The sequence below is a fragment of the Topomyia yanbarensis genome, chromosome 3, assembly GCF_030247195.1.
Source record: "Topomyia yanbarensis strain Yona2022 chromosome 3, ASM3024719v1, whole genome shotgun sequence".
Taxonomy (NCBI): Eukaryota; Metazoa; Arthropoda; class Insecta; order Diptera; family Culicidae; genus Topomyia; species Topomyia yanbarensis.
This window is the reverse complement of record NC_080672.1, coordinates 9,706,477-9,727,204: the sequence shown is the minus strand read 5'-3', so window position 1 is coordinate 9,727,204 and position 20,728 is coordinate 9,706,477. Positions and strand designations below refer to the sequence as shown.

The 20,728-nt window shown below is 39.4% G+C and overlaps 1 protein-coding gene across 8 annotated transcripts in view; it reads left to right on the top strand.

Annotated features, from left to right (window-relative positions):
- LOC131691933 (probable nuclear hormone receptor HR38) overlaps window positions 1-20,728 on the top strand; it is a 392,678-nt gene that overhangs the window by 59,190 nt on the left and 312,760 nt on the right. The window contains exon 1 of one of the 8 annotated variants that reach the window (XM_058978698.1): window positions 9,873-10,121. The exons of the other annotated variants lie outside the window; for them this stretch is intronic. The gene's annotated coding sequence lies outside the window, so the exon portion shown is untranslated. Of the gene's footprint in view, window positions 1-9,872; window positions 10,122-20,728 lie in introns of those variants that run through there. 8 annotated transcript variants of the gene reach the window in all.

The window sequence follows — 20,728 nt, the reverse complement described above, 5'->3', positions numbered from 1 at the left end:
GCTAGAGCCCATCAAACATATTTTCATATGAGACTGATAAAACTGGAGGCTAATCAAATGGGGTTATCACTGTATTGTAATAAATAGGCAGTATTCGAAGAAGTTTCTTGTGGAAGAGTGTAGAACGACTTTGTTTCTACTTACTTAGGGTCAGTGGAGTAGCTAGAAATTCGGTTTGGTGGGGGTTTTGGTGAAAATCGAACTTAATCTCCAAATGGCATGAAATTATGGAGAATTAATTTTTCAAAAAATAAGAACAGTTCGTTTCTTTAGCGATTTTGTTGAGACTATCATTTAAACCAACTTTATTTGCAGGAATAAATAGTACGTGTAGGGAGTATATCGAGTTTTAAAATGATATTTACGAAATGTTCCTTAATCTATTTTTTATCTTAAATAATTTATTATTGCGAGCTTCACAAACTCAAGCTTTGGATAAAATGTAAAATTTATTGTTTATAAATAATAGAAGATAAACAGTAAAATCATAATAATTTATTTTAAAGGTACAAATAGCCTAAAATATGTTGATATCCTGAACACACAGAGCCTTCATGTTATCCTCGTTATTAATCATATTACGTTTTCGTCTCAACTCTACGCATTCCCGAAATAAAGAAATGTTCAGCAAATGTTGTTTCATGTTTCTGTGTTTCCAACTTCGCTTCTTATTAAAAAAGACCGTATTCCATATTACAGTACATCCATTCAAAAGTGAGCTTAATGTGATAGGAAATCTGAGGATTATGATTGATTTCAGAACTCTGGAATGAGTGTCTATTGGAATGTTTTCAGGCAGGTATTTGATATTGATGTGATTAGACAACTGTTAGATCAAGACCAATAGATCAGTTACAGGTCAGGATCCCATTCTAACAACTTTTAAAAAGTCCTCATGATGGTTAAAACGTTACTGATTTGATAATTAATATAATATTGAATGAATTCAGTCAGCATGAGTGAATTATTCTCATCAGTCCAATTATTTTTTTGGGTTGGTGGCGAGGGGTGGGGTTGAATACTGAAGCATTCTCTTGGTTATGCCGTTGCTTGGAGTTATTTACTTCGCTTTTCATTTTCCAAGATATTTTTCAGATCGATCCGATGTTTGTAAATTAGAAACTTTGCAGCCATCAGGTTCGCGCAAATGAAATTTTTTGCATCGATTAGTTATCAAGTTTCATGTAGACAACTTGAAATTGTTCGGCGGTTATTTCTAGCGATTGTAGATAGAAAAAGGAAATACGAAATTCGTTTTATCGAAATAATATTTGGCTAATTTAAATGCTTTACTTCTATATTGAGGGTAATCCACAAACAACAAGCTATAACTTTAAAATATTCAAAATAAATATTTGATGTCTTCAGTAAAGTTATTCGCAAAAGTAAGAGTTATAAATTTGCTGAAGACATCATTTCAATACAATCACTTCCACGAAAATTTATAAAAATATTTCACTCTTAGGTGGATTAATCAGCAAAAAAAAATTAATACCAAAAGGAAGGATATGTTACATTCTTCAAATTCTCCGAAGATACTATTGACCTAAAATTATCCGTTTTGGCGTTAAAAATAGATTGCCTGTTTTTGGTCTTATTTGTTGGCTATAGGACATGATAAAAATATTTCGTCCATATTTAATGATAAATATCTCTTTTGATATTAGTTCGATTTAAACAATCTATAGTTCGTTCAAAAGGTATTCGTATAGGCTGTTCAAAGATATATAAAGTGTTTATCTATGTTGTCAATTTCGGCAGATAATTTTAAAAAAACTGCAAAGAACACCATTTTTTCACTTTTAAACATTCATATCATGGAAACTAAACATCAGAATTGATTCGTTGTTCGACTTGCGCTCGGATAAGACGTGTGCTAGTGCTTTTGCAGTTGCCTTCCCCGGCTCAGTTTTTATTGTGTCCAGTGCTCAGTGCAGTGTCAAAGCCAGTTGTGATTGCTAGGCCTTTGTTTCGAAAACAAAGTGTGTCGTGCTGGTATTGTCAGCCAGTCCCAGCAAAGGTCATCGGCATCGAAAAGATAAGTACCTGTTTCCCTTCTACTATTATTTTCTGTTTTGCCCTTGATACATTCCGTTACTGCTCTTTTTATCGTTCTTTGCGCGAAGTGCTGATCTCGCGCTAAAATGTCCCTCGATGGTCAGCCCACCGATGATAATATGGATGATGAAACATCCCCTGATAAGCCTCCTACCAAACCCCCTCGCCTAAAAGCATACCCAGAGAACTCGACTGGGCCATTTGTGGTTTACTTCCGGACCACCAATAAATCATTTGATATTTTGAAAATATCACGTGATCTGACAGAGCATTACTCGGCCGTGACCCAGATTACAAAGGTTCGCGCGAATAAGTTAAAAATTGTTGTTAGCGACCTCGCACAGGCAAACGCGATTGCTTCCTGTACCCGCTTTACGCAGCATTATAGGGTGTATGTACCGTGTGTAGATGTAGAGGTCGACGGGGTCATAACCGAGGCGAGTTTGACATGCGAGGACGTGCTGAAGTATGGGGCTGGCTGTTTTAAAAACCCCCTACTAAAGCCAGTGAAAATATTAGACTGCAAGAAATTGCACACGCTCGCTGGAGATAAAGAATCCTATATACCATCAGCCTCGCTTCGGGTGACTTTCGCCGGATCGTCTCTTCCAAATTATGTCCTTCTGGATAGGGTTCGCCTGCCTGTACGCCTGTTTGTACCGCGGGTAATGAACTGCAGCAACTGCAAACAGTTGGGCCACACAGCCACCTTTTGTGGCAATAAAAAACGATGTGGCAAGTGCGGTGGAGAGCATGAGGATGACTCTTGTGACAAAGACACTGAAAAGTGTGTTTACTGCGGGGGCCCTCCGCATGCTCTTAAATCATGCCCTGCGTACAAACAGCGCGGGGATAAAATTAAGCGCTCCCTCAAGGAACGCTCGAAGCGCTCTTATGCAGAAATGTTAAAGAATGCTTCGCCATCTGTCCTTTCCGAAAACTCCTTTGCTCTTTTGGCTCCTGTTGAGCAAGAATCTGATAATCCACAAGAGGGAACATCTTTTGTTAACCCGGGGGAGTCCAGGAAGCGGAGAAATCCTGCCTCCCCTAGACTGCCCCGTAAGGGTCCCAAGGTGTCCTCCTTTGAGAGTGCGCCAACCACATCTAATAAATCCAACGGAAGTGCTGCACTAATGCCGAAGCAATCTGCTCCTGGATTTGGAAATTTTAATTCAAACAAGGAGTACCCACCACTTCCAGGGACACCAGAAACCCCAAGTGTCCCTCTTTTTCAAACAGACACTCAGTCCAGTAATGGACTAATGAAATTTTCTGACATCGTGGACTTAATTTTCACAGCTTTCAATGTTACCGATCCTCTTAAAAGCCTTCTGATACGTTTTCTCCCTATAGTGCAAACATTTTTGAAGCAGTTGACTACTAAATGGCCCATCCTTGCAGCGATCGTATCCTTCGATGGCTAAGTCATCGAACGAGGTCACTGATTCGATCACTGTTCTACAGTGGAACAGCAGAAGTATCCTCCCGAAAATTGATTCCTTTAAATTTTTACTAAATAGTTTAAAATGTGATGTTTTCGCATTATGTGAAACTTGGTTAACTTCCGATATAAATCTCAACTTCCACGACTTTAATATAATTCGTCTGGATCGAGAAAACCCCTATGGAGGAGTACTTTTGGGGATTAAAAAGTGCTATTCTTTCAACCGAATTAACCTCCCTTCGACACCAGGCATTGAAGTTGTCGCTTGTGAAATAAGGATCAAAAGCAAATACCTTAGCATTGCTTCCATCTACATTCCCCCTAGAGCGTCGGTAGGGAACCGAACGCTTTGTAATATCACGGAATTCCTACCGGCACCGCGGCTAGTTCTAGGAGACTTTAACTCGCACGGTACGGTATGGGGTGGTCTTCACGATGATAACAGATCAACATTAATCCAAGATCTTTGCGACAATTTCAACATGACCATCTTAAACACGGGAGAAATGACACGGATTCCTACATCACCAACACGCGCAAGCGCGTTGGATTTATCTCTATGCTCGACTTCGCTACAGTTAGATTGCACGTGGAAGGTGATCCCTGATCCCCACGGTAGCGACCATTTGCCTATCGTAATTTCAATTGCCAACGGTTCAAGACCATCAGAAACAATCAATGTCTCATATGACCTCACACGGAACATTGATTGGAAGAGTTACGCGACCGCGATATCCGCTAAAATCGAATCCATTCAAGAACTTCCTCCGGAGGAAGAGTACAGGTTTTTGGCTGGCTTGATTCTCGACAGTGCGAATCAAGCTCAGACTAAACCAGTACCGGGCGCGAACACCCACGGACGATCTCCCACCCTGTGGTGGGACAAAGAGTGCTCAGAACTGTACGCGGAAAAGTCCACTGCGTATAAAACCTTTCGGGACGACGGGTTACCCGATAGCTATCGACAGTACGCGTCGCTAGAAAAGCGAATGAAGTGTTTGATGAAAGCCAAGAAACGCAGTTATTGGCGCCGGTTCGTCGACGGGTTAACGAGAGAAACAGCGATGAGCACTCTTTGGGGTACGGCTCGACGTATGCGTAACCGAAATAGTATTAACGAGAACGTGGAATATTCAAACCGCTGGATATTCGCCTTCGCCAAGAAGATCTGTCCAGACTCTGTCCCGGTACAGAAAACATACCACGCCGCGTCTCCTCACGATACCGCGAACGAAACACCGTTTTCGATGGTGGAGTTCTCACTTGCCCTCTTATCGTGCAACAATAACGCCCCGGGGTTAGACAGAATCAAATTCAACTTGTTGAAGAATCTGCCTGATTCTGCTAAAAGGCGTTTGCTGAATTTATTTAACAAGTTCCTTGAGGGTAACATTGTTCCTCACGACTGGAGGCAAGTGAAGGTCATCGCCATCGCAAAACCGGGAAAACCAGCCTCCGACCACAACTCGTACCGACCGATTGCAATGCTTTCCTGTATCCGGAAGTTGTTCGAGAAAATGATCTTGTTTCGCCTCGACAATTGGGTCGAAGCAAATGGCTTACTGTCAGATACACAATTTGGCTTTCGCAAAGGCAAAGGGACGAACGATTGCCTTGCGTTGCTTTCTACAGAAATCCAAATGGCCTATGCTAACAAAGAGCAGATGGCATCAGTCTTCTTGGATATTAAGGGGGCTTTTGACTCAGTTTCTATCAATGTTCTTTCAGAGAAGCTGCATCAGCATGGTCTTTCGCCGATTTTAAATAACTTTTTGCTAAACCTGTTGTCTGAGAAGCATATGCATTTTTCGCATGGCGACTTAACAACATCGCGATTTAGCTACATGGGTCTTCCCCAGGGCTCATGTCTAAGTCCCCTACTCTACAATTTTTACGTGAATGACATTGACGATTGTCTTGCCAATTCATGCACGCTAAGGCAACTTGCAGACGACGGGGTGGTCTCTGTTACAGGGCCCAAAGCTGCCGATTTGCAAGAACCATTACAAGATACTTTGGACAATTTGTCTGCTTGGGCTCTTCAGCTGGGTATCGAGTTCTCCACGGAGAAAACTGAGCTGGTCGTCTTTTCTAGGAAGCGTGAGCCGGCGCAACTCCAGCTTCTACTCATGGGTGTAACGATCAATCAGGTCTTCACATTTAAATATCTCGGGGTCTGGTTCGACTCGAAAGGTACCTGGGGATGTCACATTAGGTATCTGAAACAAAAATGCCAACAAAGGATCAATTTTCTCCGGACAATAACTGGAACATGGTGGGGTGCCCACCCAGGAGACCTAATTAGGTTGTATCAAACAACGATACTGTCGGTAATGGAATACGGATGCTTCTGCTTTCGCTCCGCGGCGAACATACATTTCATCAAACTCGAAAGAATTCAGTATCGTTGTTTGCGTATCGCCTTAGGGTGCATGCAGTCGACCCATACGATGAGTCTCGAAGTGCTGTCGGGCGTTCTCCCGTTGAAAAATCGATTTTGGGAACTCTCATATCGATTGCTCATTCGATGCGATATCTTGAACCCGTTGGTGATTGAAAACTTCGAAAGACTCGTCGAGCTTAATTCTCAAACCCGTTTTATGTCCTTGTACTTCGACTACATGGCACAGAGCATCAATCCTTCTTCGTATAATCCCAACCATGCCCGTTTTCTAGATACTTCTGATTCTACTGTATTCTTCGACACATCCATGAAGGAAGAGATTAGTGGAATACCGGACCATATACTCCCACAAGTGATCCCCAATATATTTTATAATAAATTCCGTGAAGTCGACTGTGACAAAATGTTCTACACTGACGGATCGAATCTCGATGGGTCCACTGGCTTCGGTATCTTCAATAATACTATCACCGCTTCATTCAAGCTCAATGATCCCGCTTCAGTTTACGTCGCAGAATTAGCTGCTATTCAGTACACCCTTGGGATCATCGACACTCTGCCCACAGATCACTACTTCATCATCTCGGACAGCCTCAGCTCTATCGAGGCTCTTCGTGCGATGAAGCCCAAAAAACAATTCCCGTATTTTCTGGGGAAGATACGGGAGTCCTTGTATACGTTATCTGAAAAATCTTACCAGATTACCTTTGTTTGGGTCCCCTCTCATTGCTCTATCCCGGGCAATGAAAAGGCCGACTCATTAGCAAAGGTGGGCGCATTAAATGGTGACATATACGAAAGACCAATCTGCTTCAACGAATTTTTTAGTATTTGTCGTCAGAGGACACTCAACAGTTGGCAAACCTCATGGAGCAATGGTGAACTTGGACGATGGCTACATTCCATTATCCCGAAGGTATCAACGAAGCCTTGGTTCAGGGGGATGGATGTGGGTCGGGATTTTATTCGTGTAATGTCCCGGCTCATGTCTAACCACTACACGTTGCATGCACATTTGCGGCGTATTGGGCTTGCGGAGAGTAGTCTGTGCGCTTGTGACGAGGGTTATCACGACATCGACCACGTTGTCTGGGTTTGTGCCGAGTATTGTGATGCCAGGTCTCTGTTAAAGGATTCCCTTCGGGCCCGAGGTAGACCACCCAATGTCCCAGTCCGGGATATGCTAGCAAATCGCGATCTCCTCTATATGTCCCTTATTTACAATTTCATTAAAACGATAAATATCCCAATTTAGCCCCTCTCTTTTATTTCTTGTTTTTAGAAATTTCCTCTTGCTTGTGGAACCGATCAGCTGCAGAGTGCCACTATGTAACCGCCGTCGCCTTTACCACTACGCCTGCATAGAAGGAAACTGAAGCGAGAGCGACTTGATGTCCGATGACTTTTTAAGGATTCCCCGCGGGTCCGAATAATACCATCCGCCAACCCGGTACTCGACGACTTACTAGACTGAGGCGCAAATTTGTTTCGCTGATCTCCCGTTTGCGCGATAGTTGCAAGTTTTGCTCTTCTTTCCCTGTCACCATATACGTCTTCTCTCCCCTGTCCTCGATACACCTGCTGCTACACTGATGTGGAAATAGGCCCCCCTCTGAAATATCTTGACCAAGCATAAGTCTTCGTTAAAAAATCAAATTTGATTTCTGTATTCCTAGTTTTAAGATAGCTGTAATTTTTACTCTTTATTGAAACTCTTGTCCTCCATCTTGTAAATAGAATTGTATCCCTAGTTTTAAGATATCTGTGAAATTTCTCATAAATATTTGTTCCACCTTTTGTTAGTTTTAAGATAACTGTAAAATATTTCGTAAAATACTATTACTCCCCCTCTTGTATATCAAACTGAATCCCTTGTTTTAAAATTTTTCATAAAAAAATCTTTTGGCCCTCTCTTGTATATTGAATCTTATTTCTAGTCTTAAGATAGCTGTAAACTTTTTTTTTCTTGTATAAAAAAAATATTTCAACATTGTAACCTCCTAGTTTTAAGATATCCAAAATGTAAAAACAAAAGAATTTGGCACCGCCAAGCTAACGCATTTGTGCCTATCAAATAAACGAATTGAATAAAAAAAAAAAAAAAAAACATCAGAATCAAAAACAAATTAATAGCGTTCTGTCTGGCTGATAGGTCTTTCATTTAAAATTGGTTTGCTTTCATTTAAAATGGCCATTGCTGAGAAACACGAATGAGAGTTTGTCCGTTACATACACACACACAGACATTGTCCCAAATCGTCGAGCTGAGTCGATTGGTATATAAGAGTCGGCCCTCCGGGCCTCGGAAAAAATCTTGAAAGTTTGAGCGAATTCTATACATTTCTTTTATAAGAAATGTAAAACGCAGACCAGTAAAATATTCTATAAACGATTAGATTTTTTTTAATGACATAACTGTACAAAAACATCCACAGAAACAACAGTCGACTGACAAAGCAACCCATTGCGCAAAACGAATTCCATGAAGCAGAAAACCACACTTTCCTTCGAATAGACTGAGCCGTGCAGTGGGTTGCCTTGCCATTGGATGCCGAGCAAACAGTTGCTATAACAGTAGTAGGCCTGGACTGCTGGACTGTCCCGATCCGTACTGGACCGGACCGGACCAAAGTTTATAATATTCTCCTTCGCTCGTCCCGCAGAATCCGACGTCTTAATATGTAATGGTCAAAATTTATAATTCAAACATAATAGAAAATTCATATTTAAATTAAGTTTCCCATCTTCTGACGTACGAGGATGCCTGGTTGCCTTTTACGCCAGGAAATGTACAAACAAGCTCGAAACATAGAACTTGCATTATTAGTATCATCTGGTTGGAGGAGTATTCCTTTTTATTACTATCGGTGGAGGAGAACCACCAACCTCCACAAAACCGTATGGGGGAATCGGGGGTAGGGCGTCCATAAGGATACGTTTCGGACTGGCTTTCTCGGTGCGCCTATAAATAAGAGCAAATATTTTTCCATTTCTACAATAATAATAGTAGCAAGAATGAAACTAATATAAGGATATTTTGCACCATGCATGGTTGCTTGCTTGCCTGTAGTGCAGTTTAGACAGGAAAAGTTGAACTTCAACTTTCTGGCACCAGCTACCACCAGAAGCCTTCTTCGAGTAATGAAGCAATTGGGGGAGGGAGAAACCACCCCGACCATAGCACATAAGTCACGTCTCACATACACGCTTCGACTTTCTTGGGGCTTGCCGTTCATCGAAACACACTGAATTGAAGAACAAAAAGCAATTGATTTATAATTAAAGCGGCAAATGTTATACTATACTTGAAAATTTTGAAAGATAAACTTTATATATCACAAAGTTTCGAATCAATAATAATAATAATAATAACAGCAATAATAATGGCACATAGTTGCTGCACGACATTGGCCAGCGTTTCCTGCATAGGTACTACTCCTGGAAAAGGCGTTGGCCGATTCGATGGGGAAGAATATTTTCGAAAAATTGACTGCCGAAGTTTGGTCAGTGTTGTTCAGGCGTAAGTTTTGTTTTATTGGATCCTGAGTGAAATTCAACCTGATATCGGTGTTTTTTTCCGAAGATTATTAGTTTGAAACCGATCCGGTGGTTAATTTTGCTAGCTGGTTAGGTTCAATAAGTTTTTTTAAGTTTTTAGGATGTTTAGTTTTTAGCTGAGTAAATATCAACCCGCAGTCTAATTTTTGTTTTCCCATCTGCATGGTTTATTATCTAATTTCATTGGTACTTCGTTGACACTACATCAGAATATAGAAGTAAATGGTAAACGCATATTTGCTCTACATATTGAGAAACAACCACTATTGGCTACAACTCTAAAATGCAAATTTAAAGCAAAACCAAATCGAGCATCCTCACCCCCGCTCATATGAGAAATTCCCCTGCGAGTATTTCATCTGTGATCAAATGATTAGGGTGAAGCGTTTCCTTCGCCACCGACTGCAGTTCAGTTGCTTTCCAATGTTAATCACGGAAGGATTGTTCGCCTTACATTGACTTGCCGTACGATTTCTCGTTCGGTAGCCGACGTTATTGATTACATCGTTTAGTTTTTAAACTTTTACCAGTAATTTAATGTGCATGTTTATCTGCCTCGCTGTGTGTGTGTGTTTTTGGTTTTGTGCGAAGATCAATCTGCCCCATCCTCAGAATTGCCCCCCGATGTAGTGCCGTCGTTCGTTTTATCGTTGAGAGGTAAGTCCACCCGGCACTGATTTATTGATTTGCGACTGCGAACTGATCATTTCGATAATTGGTTTCGACCCCTCCCTGTCTCCCGAGCGAGCGAAGGTGAAAACGAGTTGCGAGCCAAGAGAAGATTATTTTCCACGGATCTTGCTGCTTCCTGACGCTTTCGGTCGGATCGGATCGGATCGAAGGAGGCTAAGCCGCACACATGCCACTAAAACTCAACTGTGGCGGCAGCAGCAGCAGCAGCAGGAGCAGCAGCGACGGCCTGCTACGCCCCGCGCTCAAAAGTTTGCTCGAATTGGGCTTACATTCTTACCGTTTTTCTTCGTATTTAATTTATCCGCCGAAGACATGTGCTGCTCTCGTTGCATTGCTGCACTGCCGTTTATCGGTGTGTTTGCCTTCGAGTGGAAGGAAAGAGCATTTTTAATATTATTTTTTCCTTTACCTACAGACGTCATATGCATCTCATTAATAATTAATTACAAATTACATACGCCTACGTTTCTTCAATAAATTTTACACTAGATGCAACATTTCTGGACAGGTTAAGGGCAGGCACAGTTGGAATCCGGGAGGTTCGTTCTCGTTTGTGCACGGTTTGCACAGAAGTTAGTATGTGTATAATTTTAATTCATCCACTAAATAATTTTTATGTTTTCTCTTGCATTGGCTTTCTACTCGAAGTTCTGTGCATACAGGACGGAGAGAGGCTCGATTACGGTGCCGGGGTGTTGCGGATTCAGGGAATGCTTATAACTGTATGAATACATATTTACTCGTTCGTGAGCACAGTGGGAGATCGGACCGATCGGCCGTGGCAAGAACGGTAAAGAACTGATCGATTATTTTGACTCCTTTTGACAGGCGGAACTGAATAGTCTCGTTAAGTATTCCAGTCACCTTCGTGTGCCATCTTGAACAACAAGTTGGATTACTCACTGGATTCTGTTCTGATGTTCCGCTTTATGGAAATTCTGAAAGCCTCATAAGCGTTCCACTGAATCAAACGCTGTTTGAAAATTTACAAGAATGAGTAGTGCATCCAGCGGTGCGAATTTTCATTTTCAAATGTCAACTTTCAGTTGAATCTACTACAACAAATAGTCTTCCTCAACAATTCACCTTTGAGTAGGCGGGGAACGCTTTCATTTCAAATTGATGTTTATTCGTTCACCAACCACTACCATCATCTGCTCTGTCGTGGCCAATGCACAGTGGTCCAGAATGTGAATTTAGCAGGAATTGTATCTTTTTGTTAAAATTAAATGATTTAGCGTTACAATTTGTATGGCAAAGTTATTGTACTTTACAAGGCCCTTCTTTTTGTTTAAACAGGTGCTAGGGTGGTTCTAATTTCAGCAATATTTATAATTAAACTTTTTAACGGTTCAAGATAGAGCTGTCTTCGATGAAAATTTGCTGAAGACATACAGCAAAGCATTGGCTTTTATACTTTCCATTGCACGAGGGGGGTGTTCCTTAAAAAAGGTTTTATTCCTATAACTTTTGTAGTTTTTATTTTATACTAAAGTACCCTTTAGACAGATTGAAGATTATTTTAGGGCGCATAATTTGCTTTTAAACACCAACTACTAAACTTTCTTCGTAAAAAAGTTATGAGAATTTTTATATAAAAAATATAACTTTTTCAAATAGCATTAGCTTCGATTAGGACACTTAACATTAAATACCGTTTCTGTCATATGAAATAGCATGCTTTGTAGTATGAATTACCAAAAAAAACGGCTAATGCGATATTTTTTTATATCTTGCAATATTTACTCAAATAATAGTTAATTTTTAGTAAAAAGTATACATAACTTTCTAACAAAAGAAGCTAGAGGTTCGGTATATTATGACAAATTGTTCTCCTTCAACATATCTGAAAGTAATTTTAAAGTGATCTAAATAAAAAATCAAAACTGGAAATCAAATCAAATTTTTTAAGAAACACTATATTTTTTTTAGTAAATTTGTTATAAAGTGAAAAGTACACGACATAGAATTTCAGTGTCTTCGACAAAGTTTTTTAAAATTTTATTTTCTTCAATTTTCTGGAAGACAGCGAAACTCTATCTCGAACCATTAACAAGTTAATTTTCTGATTTCAAAAATAAAAATAAAAATAGAACCACCCTACCCACTATTTAAAATAATAGAAAGGTATTGTAAAGTGCAATATGTTATCAAGAAAACGAAACTACATTTGTTATATTGTCCACCGTGAAAATTATTAAAACATATTACACAGGGTCAGTTCATGAAAAACCAAAACCAAACTATATTTCACCTATTTTGTACGTCTGCTCTAAACAAGATCGATCATTGCCAAAGAATATTTAACCAAATGTGTACTTTCATCGTTATTGCAGTAAGTCCAGATTCAGTTTAAATAGTTAGTCAAAGTTTATGTGTAGCTCGTTAAATTTATTGTGTATTATTTGTAGCGTTTGTGCCAGAAGCAAAATCCCCATATATTGACCATACACTTACATGTCAGTGATATTAACGAGGAACGATAATGAGTTTTTGTAAGTTCTTGTAATATTTTATTGTAATTGTTAAATGTAAAATTCGTCTACTCTGTTACTCCGCAATATAGTCTCCCCTGAAGAAGGCGCAAACAAGGCGTCGAAACGTTGGGAATTAAAAGCAAACAAATCGTTTTAATCCACTAAGGACTGTAAAAAAGCCGTTCAAATTTCTAGACAAATTATTCATCTTAAAGGGCGAACACGAAATTTTTGCTGCACCGAAAAATATCATGCCAATTTTCTTATAATGTTTAAAATCAATCCAAAATTTTGGGGTAGTTTTATACATATATTTACTTCAAAAAGCAAAAGAAAAGTTAATCGATGGAGCCTTGAGTGTAAAATTGAACGCATTTTCGCTTGATGCCCTCCATCAAAGTCTTTACAGTGCCATCCGGTACCAGTTTCTCAGTTTTTTTTCCATTTTCTTAACATGTCCTTCTCGTCTTTGACTGTCTTCTTGCTCTTCCGAAGTTCCCACTTCATCATTGCCCAGTACTGCTCCACCGGGCGCAGCTCTGGACAGTTTGGCGGATTCATGTCCTTTGGAACAAAATCGACAGAATTGGCCTCATACCACTCCAGGACACTTTTAGAATAGTGGCATGATGCCAAATCTGGCCAATATAGCGGAACTTCGACGTGCTGCTGCAAAAACGGTAAAAGGCGCTTCTCGAGGCACTCAAATTTGTAGATCTCGCCATTTACTGTGCCCTTTGTCACGAAAGGCTCACTCCTTAGTCCGCAAGAGCAGATGGCCTGCCAAATGAGATATTTGGAGGCGAACTTCAACATTTTCTTCTTCTTAAAATTGTCGTCCACATAGAACTTGCTCTTGCCGGTGAAAAACTCCAACCCCGGAATTTGCTTAAAATCGGCTTTTATATACGTTTCGTCGTCCATCACACAGCAGCCATATTTTGTCCGCATCTTCTCGTAGAGCTTCCGTGCCCGAGTTTTAGCTGTCGATTGTTGCCGCTCATCGCGGTTTGGGAAGTTCTGTACCTTGTCTGTATGTAGTGCAGCTCTCTTCTTTGCATTCTGGACGTAGCTTTGCGACATGCCGATCTTTTTAGCCAAATCACGGCTTGAGACGTTGGGATTTGCTTTAATCACCCGCTTCACCTTTCCCTCCGTCTTTTTGTTCTCCGGTCCCGGTTTTCTTCCAGCTCCTTTGCCGTGGTCCAACGTCAACCGCTCCGAAGACTATTTCAGTTTTAAGGTTGCACAGAGAAAGCGCAAAATTCGCAAACGAAAAAAGCAGTTTTTTTCCACACCGTATGTCAGATTTTCATAAAAATCAATCAGCGTATGTAGAATGTTGTTACAGTACTGCTGATTGATTTTTATGAAGATCTGACATACGGTGTGGAAAAAAACTGCTTTTTTCGTTTGCGAATTTTGCGCTTTCTCTGTGCAACCTTAAATCAATACCGCAGTTATTTGAATAAAACAGTTTTTCTAGGAATCACTAAAACGCCCTAACTTTCGATTTTATATTTTCTGTGAATAGGACTTACATGTCTCCAGCAAACTCTTCTAAAATTTGTCGTTTTACAACTTCGTTGAAGGTCGTTTGGCTCTAACTAGAACGATTAAAGAGTTTAAATTTTTGACATTAAAAATGTCTTACTCCACTATCTGGGGCTAGGTGTCATTCTAAAATCTAAACTATCTCCCATGTAACGAAACTATGTAAGGTTTGCACGCTTATAACTCCGATATTACTAGATGGATTTTAATCATTCATACACCAACCCATTCAGAAACACCTAACTTAAATATTGGTAATAATTTAATATTTCCTCAATAAAAGACTTTTGGAAATTGGTAAAATTAAAAAGTTCACGAAAAACGGGAAAATTACCATTCGTGAGGCAGATTTCTCATACACAGCCGTCAAGAGAGGGCAGCTTAGTTGCTCAATGAAACACGAAAAGTCATAAATAGAAGCAACGCATGTCCGTTTAAATCAGTTGTTGCTCTTATCCCATACGAGCAACATCGTCTCCGGGCGATGCAATAAGCGCTATCGATTTTCGGTAACGTTGGCATTTGCACACACTCGCACCTAAGTGACTAAACCATATACGGTTAGTTTATAAATAGAGGTGACGCGTACACGTTTGAATCAGTTTTTGTTCTTATGTCGAACGGGTAAGATCATGGCTGCAGCATCTGGGCACTACACTAAGCGGTAGACGCTATGCATTTTCGGCAGCGGTGGCCGTGTGCGGATTTTTCGGGTACCAGCACGGTGTCACAGAATGATTTGCAAAGTGTGTGGGCGGGGTGTTTTGGATTTAATTCAATACGGTGTGTGCTGCTTAAGAGTGTTGCGTTTGAAAAAAATATATTTATTTTTATGCATGCGTGTGCGTTGTAACTTGTTAATCCATGTTTACGGCGCTTTGTAGCTGCGTAGGGTATAAAGAGCCTATTGGTTTTCATGTTTCATATTTCGGTTATGTTTTTTATCAGTAAGGCATCTGACAACGTGCTTCTGTAGTTATTGCACTGTTCAGCAGCGTAGTATTTTATATAGGAGAGTACACTCAGGTTTTTTTACGCGGATTTTGAAATTTACGCGGTTTTCATTAATGCGTTTTTTTTTAAATTTACGCGGTTGTATCCCCTGCGTGAAAAATCTGAGTGTAATTGCATCGGAAACAATCACATTCCCAGCAGAACTTTTTGTTTTCTAATTTCAAACACTTTTGTTTCGTACTGCACACAACGGAAAATTTTTAAACAGAACTTACCGTCCCAGCAGCAGTTTAAGCGGGTGTTCTTTTTCGATTCAAATTCAAGCCATGTCTTAAGCGTTACTGGACTTAAAATTGTTTTCCCAGTTTATCCAGTCAGAATATCTGTCCTACCCTAAGTATTTAAAACACAGTTCTAATTGCGTTTTAAAGTATACAACAAATAGAACGGTTGGATATACTAATTTAAATTTTAAAATAAATCTGTTTTAAATTATGAAACAAACCGCTGTACTGAAGATATAATTATGTCAGTCCAATTACCACATAAAACACCTATATAACATAAAACGCTGCAGAATTGGTTTAATAATACAATGTTTACACTACAGAGTTATAACACGTTTTAATAATTAGCAACAAGAAAATGTCACCAAGATAGCATAAAAACCCGTTTTAACTGGTAGTGCGAACGTTGTATAACAATGTAATTTATCAAATAATTTCATTTTTTCCACCACTAATCGATCAAGAAATACTTAAACTTAAGATTGTTTCCTTAAGTTCATTAGTACATGTCGTATCCATGGTCGAAGCATTCTCCGCTTCAAAGAGTCTTCACCTATCAATAGTTCTTAACAGACTGAATCGTATTCGCACTTCCATCAGTTTCTCTGCCGCAAAATATATCAACACACGCTTACGTGTGTTCGATGTCTGTAGTCACTACACGACACGCTCACAGCTGTACTCATTGCTCTTGTATTTTGTCAACCAGTCAATCCCTCTTCTTCTCACAAGGCATATATAGTGAAACTTACACACCAATGAGACTGCTTGAATGTTCTTATCCTGTTGCATTCACATTCGTACCGATTCATTAAGGTGGAATGTATACGTTATACTCACATATTCTAATATTGGAATGATATTTCTTAAAATTATCGGTTTTAGATAAATTATTTCTCTTCCAACAATATCTTATACACTACAGTACATTATTGAAAATTTAAATGGAAAATGAAATTTCATATTTCATGGAAAATCTGTATATTTCCGTTGGCGGGCGTGGGCTTCCTCATCACAGCTCTCAATATGGAACTTTTCTTTTGAATATATTTTCTGGACAGACCAACCTATTTTTACTAGATGGATCAGCCAAATAATGCCAACCACCTAGTGAGATACTTGATTAATTAATAGATTACCGTTAAAAGACCTTCAATAAATTATGTTTTGATGGGGAGGGTATATAGCAAATTGTAACATATGAAAACAGGCGAGTGAACAAGAACGTGAGTCGATATGTATGATGGATAAAATTCATTTGCACGCTCTTGAAAAAAGCTACATTTTTAATGTCACCGTGGTCGTGTCCTGTACACAACCCTTTAATTTTTTTGATCTCGATAAAATTAGAACCACCCTAACTGTTGTTTTAACAAAAAGAAGGGGCTCACAAACTACGAAAACTTCTTCAAAGACTTAATAAGGTTAAGTTGTTTAGTTTTAGTAAAATGACAAAATTTCTGCTTAATCCATATTCTGGACCACTGTGCATTGTAGGTTAAACTTTGTGAGGTATTTTTTTTGTTAGCGGGTCTTACCCGTTTTTAGAACTCAGTTTTAAGACACATTTTCAGTCAATTCTATATGAACTCGTACCCAAATTGTTTGTTAAACTTTAAATTTTCAGTTTCTGGTCAATATTACCGGGGCTTTTCGAACCTACCTAAGGAAATCGTCCTTTTAGGTGGATAGATGTGAAACTCTACGTTTTCCCATCCTTTTACAATATAGGGGTAACTCGGACCTCCATACGGGGCACATCAGCCCGTCAATTTGATTTAGTTTTTTTTTAACAATTGAATTGTGTTTACCTATAAAATTTTTATTGGAGAAACACCTGAAGGTGCAAAAAAAAAAAAAAAATAAATCGTGTTAGAAAAATTAATCTGAGTAGTCACAGCTGTCGATTGGCGCCTCAAGTATTTTCTTTGCTGTGGCGTATTCAATCGTGTGCGCTGCCGCAAGCCGCTGAACGGCGGTTGATGGAATAGGGGGTCCGAATGGCCCCGTACGCTCATTTCGCAGTGTTACCGTAACGCAACTTAGTTTTATTAAAGATGTGTGAGCCGTAGGGATAAATTATAATCAGTTAGTGTAGGAGCAACGGTGAATTTAAAGTGGGCGGTCGGTAAAGAAGAGATGTGGATTAGAACGCAGAGTTTGGGTGAAAAATACAGTGGATTGGCGCGGAAAATGAAACGGAAAGAGTGAGAGCGAGAGAGATAGTGAGCGGGAGTTGGAGTTGGTTAGAAGGCTACGATAAGAGAAGGCGATTGGATAGTTGGACTGGGACGATAGCAAGTGTAAGACGTGTTCGAGGTATCATCGCTACGGCCCTCGTGGAAAAAGTTTAAACGAACATTATTAGCTGGACAGTTACCGCTACGTCCTTTTCCAAATTGGGTCGCCGTTTTCCTAAAACTAAAAGTAACGGCTCACCGTCAAGCACCCCGTCGCAGGACACGATTGCCTCGTGCATTCCGGCACGTTTGCCTGCTAAACGCCAAGGACGACAAGGCCTGCGCGCCCAAATGCAGAACCACCCGTTTCTCGTGGTCCCGGATACAGTGAATTGAAATCCCCGTGGCTCTCCCTGCCTCGTAGCCACAAAACAGCTCAACTTACCTGCCTGCCGCACGTGTCATCCATGTTCACCGTCGCCCGCTGCCTGCCGCCATCGAAAACTCATGCAATCGTCACCACCACACCCGAACCGGAATAAATTTGTACGTAAGGTAGGAAGTGTGCTATTTTCTTTAGGACCGCCACACATCCGAAAGCTCCCCTACTTCCACAACACCCTGGGACTCGGAACTAAAAAGGCCTTGAGTGCCCACTCCAGGACTCCCATACCAGGAGTCGGAGCTTAGGCAAAACCCCCATCTGGGACTTTGCACCTTCCGAGGCGAGAGCGTTATAAGTGGTGAGCGTCTTGAAAATATCTGTATTTTGACCCAAACAAAAATCATTCCATAAAATAGTAGCCTCAAGCTTTCCGAAACACCTACCTGGTATTTTTTTACTTTTATTTGTGACATAAATCACCATCATAATGATTTTTGTTGTGAGGATGGCAAAAAAAATTAAATTTGGTATATCTCCTTTCTAAAAAACTGCAGAATGAGATTCATCTGTCAAAATTAATGTTTCTGAATAGAGCTTCCACGATTATGTACGACAGTCAGAAAGTCTCGAAAATCGACGGGGTCTGAATTACCCCCATAGCACTTATAGCCCCGGGTCCCTCTATGCAGAACCGTCTTCATAAATTTCAGGTTTATTGACTGAATACTAATAAACACCAACAACAACAATGAGAATTTGCACATGATATGACCGATCTTGGATGTTTCGGATTACGATTTCGAAACCGATTCCGGCTGAATAAAAGTATTTCTCGTAACATTGAACAAGCTACCATGTGGTCAACCAATGAAACTGGTCCCAAAAATTTGAAATATGTTTGAAAGTTTATATAAAATCTCATCTAAAATGATATTGCACCCTATTAAAAATAGTTACTCGCCATGAAAGAGCAATAGTCAAGAAATTCCAAACATCTAGGTGCAAAACTTGAAAGATTATCGCATTTTGAATGTTCATTATGGGTCATAACCCTTTCATGCCCAACTTTTTTCTAGTGCGTGTAGGGTTTCAAAACTATTTTTTCTTGAAAACGGTGGGGTCAAGAAACTCGAAAAACCTTTTTTCATAAAGGTAGGTGCTTTCATTGCAGTGCTAGAAGCTACTCAATTTTTACCTTCCAATGCTCACTACAATTCTCCTAGAATATTTACAATAGTCCAACTCCGTGGAAAACGTAGCCAAAAATAGTCTAAATTGATATGTTTTATCAGTTTTCACTTATATTGCAACATAACGAAGTTGTATGGAAAATTAATTTTCCGTCGTCAACGTAAACTGTCCCTGGCAGCACTGCTCCATCAGAGTTCAATCAGACTAATTGCAATAACTTCAGTTCTAGAGCTGAGCCTTGTAACTGTTAATACTCAAATGAAAGCCAACAGTCACATTTATTAGCGTCACTTGTTTTTGTGAGCCTCAATCAGAAGTTATAGGTGTTTAAAATCGTTGTTGTCCACAAACAACATGGACATGAATGGGATAATGATACCAACACCTAAAGAAGGTTAAATGTTTATATGTTTTGTATTTTCAGCATTAAAGTTTACTAGTTCGATTGACGTTTATCACATATCGTCGGGTTGATGTTATTTAAAGTGCTGTGTTTCAAGAATATTACGTAAAACCTGTCCTGGCTATTGAATTTCGGAATATCAGGACCCGTTTACAAATTTTAAACAATTACAATAAGAACAAGAGCAAAAAATCATTGCAACACAATACTTATTGATATTTGGATTCGGTACTAAATTGGATTAGTCCAAACATTTAAATTGATTGTAGAATCTATTTACTTATGGAACTATTAGCATTTGATCATGAGAAAAGTCATTTCACACTGATAGTTTAGTTATATTTTCAAAATTAATTACTCGTCATCAAAGTTCGATTGAATAATGTACCATGAACAATCATTTTGAGAGCATCATTCATGCTTCGATATAACGTACATTTTGTAAATAGAAATTTACGTTACATCGGTGATTCGAAAATCTAGAATATCAAAATGGCGCTAGATATAAATTATCATCATCAACTCCGTTTCAAAAATGCCCATACTTTTGGGGTTATCGAGAATATTATTTACCCAGCTTTATACTATACTAGACTTGTCCATCAACGTGTTACTTATTACGTTCCCAAATCTTAGCTCTGTTTTTGAGAAGTCATGAATGATCACCCAGGTAAAAATTTTAATTTTTGTTGTAAGCTTGAAGGACCATACATATATGCTCTACGAACCTACTAAAATAACCGTAGAAACCTAATGTTTCAAAGATTTTCTTCCATTTAATTCCACTATGTTCACTATGAAACATAGTGGAATTAAATGGAAGAAAATCTTTGAAACATTACGTACATTCCACTAAGACCGCGTATATATTGCGTAGAAACCTCTTAAAATGAAATACCTAAGAAGGTACTAAAGATTATTTTCCAAGTTTCTTTTAAGGGGGTCCTCGACTCTCGAGGCCTAAAATTGAGCTGTTTTGGGAAATGAAGGCAAGCGAGGGCATTCGACACCAATGCAACGTGCGACAACGCAATTTCGCAAAACCCGTTGATGACGGTCAAAAAGTTAACCTTCAAAACATGAAGTTGTTCAATGCACTCGAGTCTTTTAATGCTAAACTTGGACAACATTACTTACCGG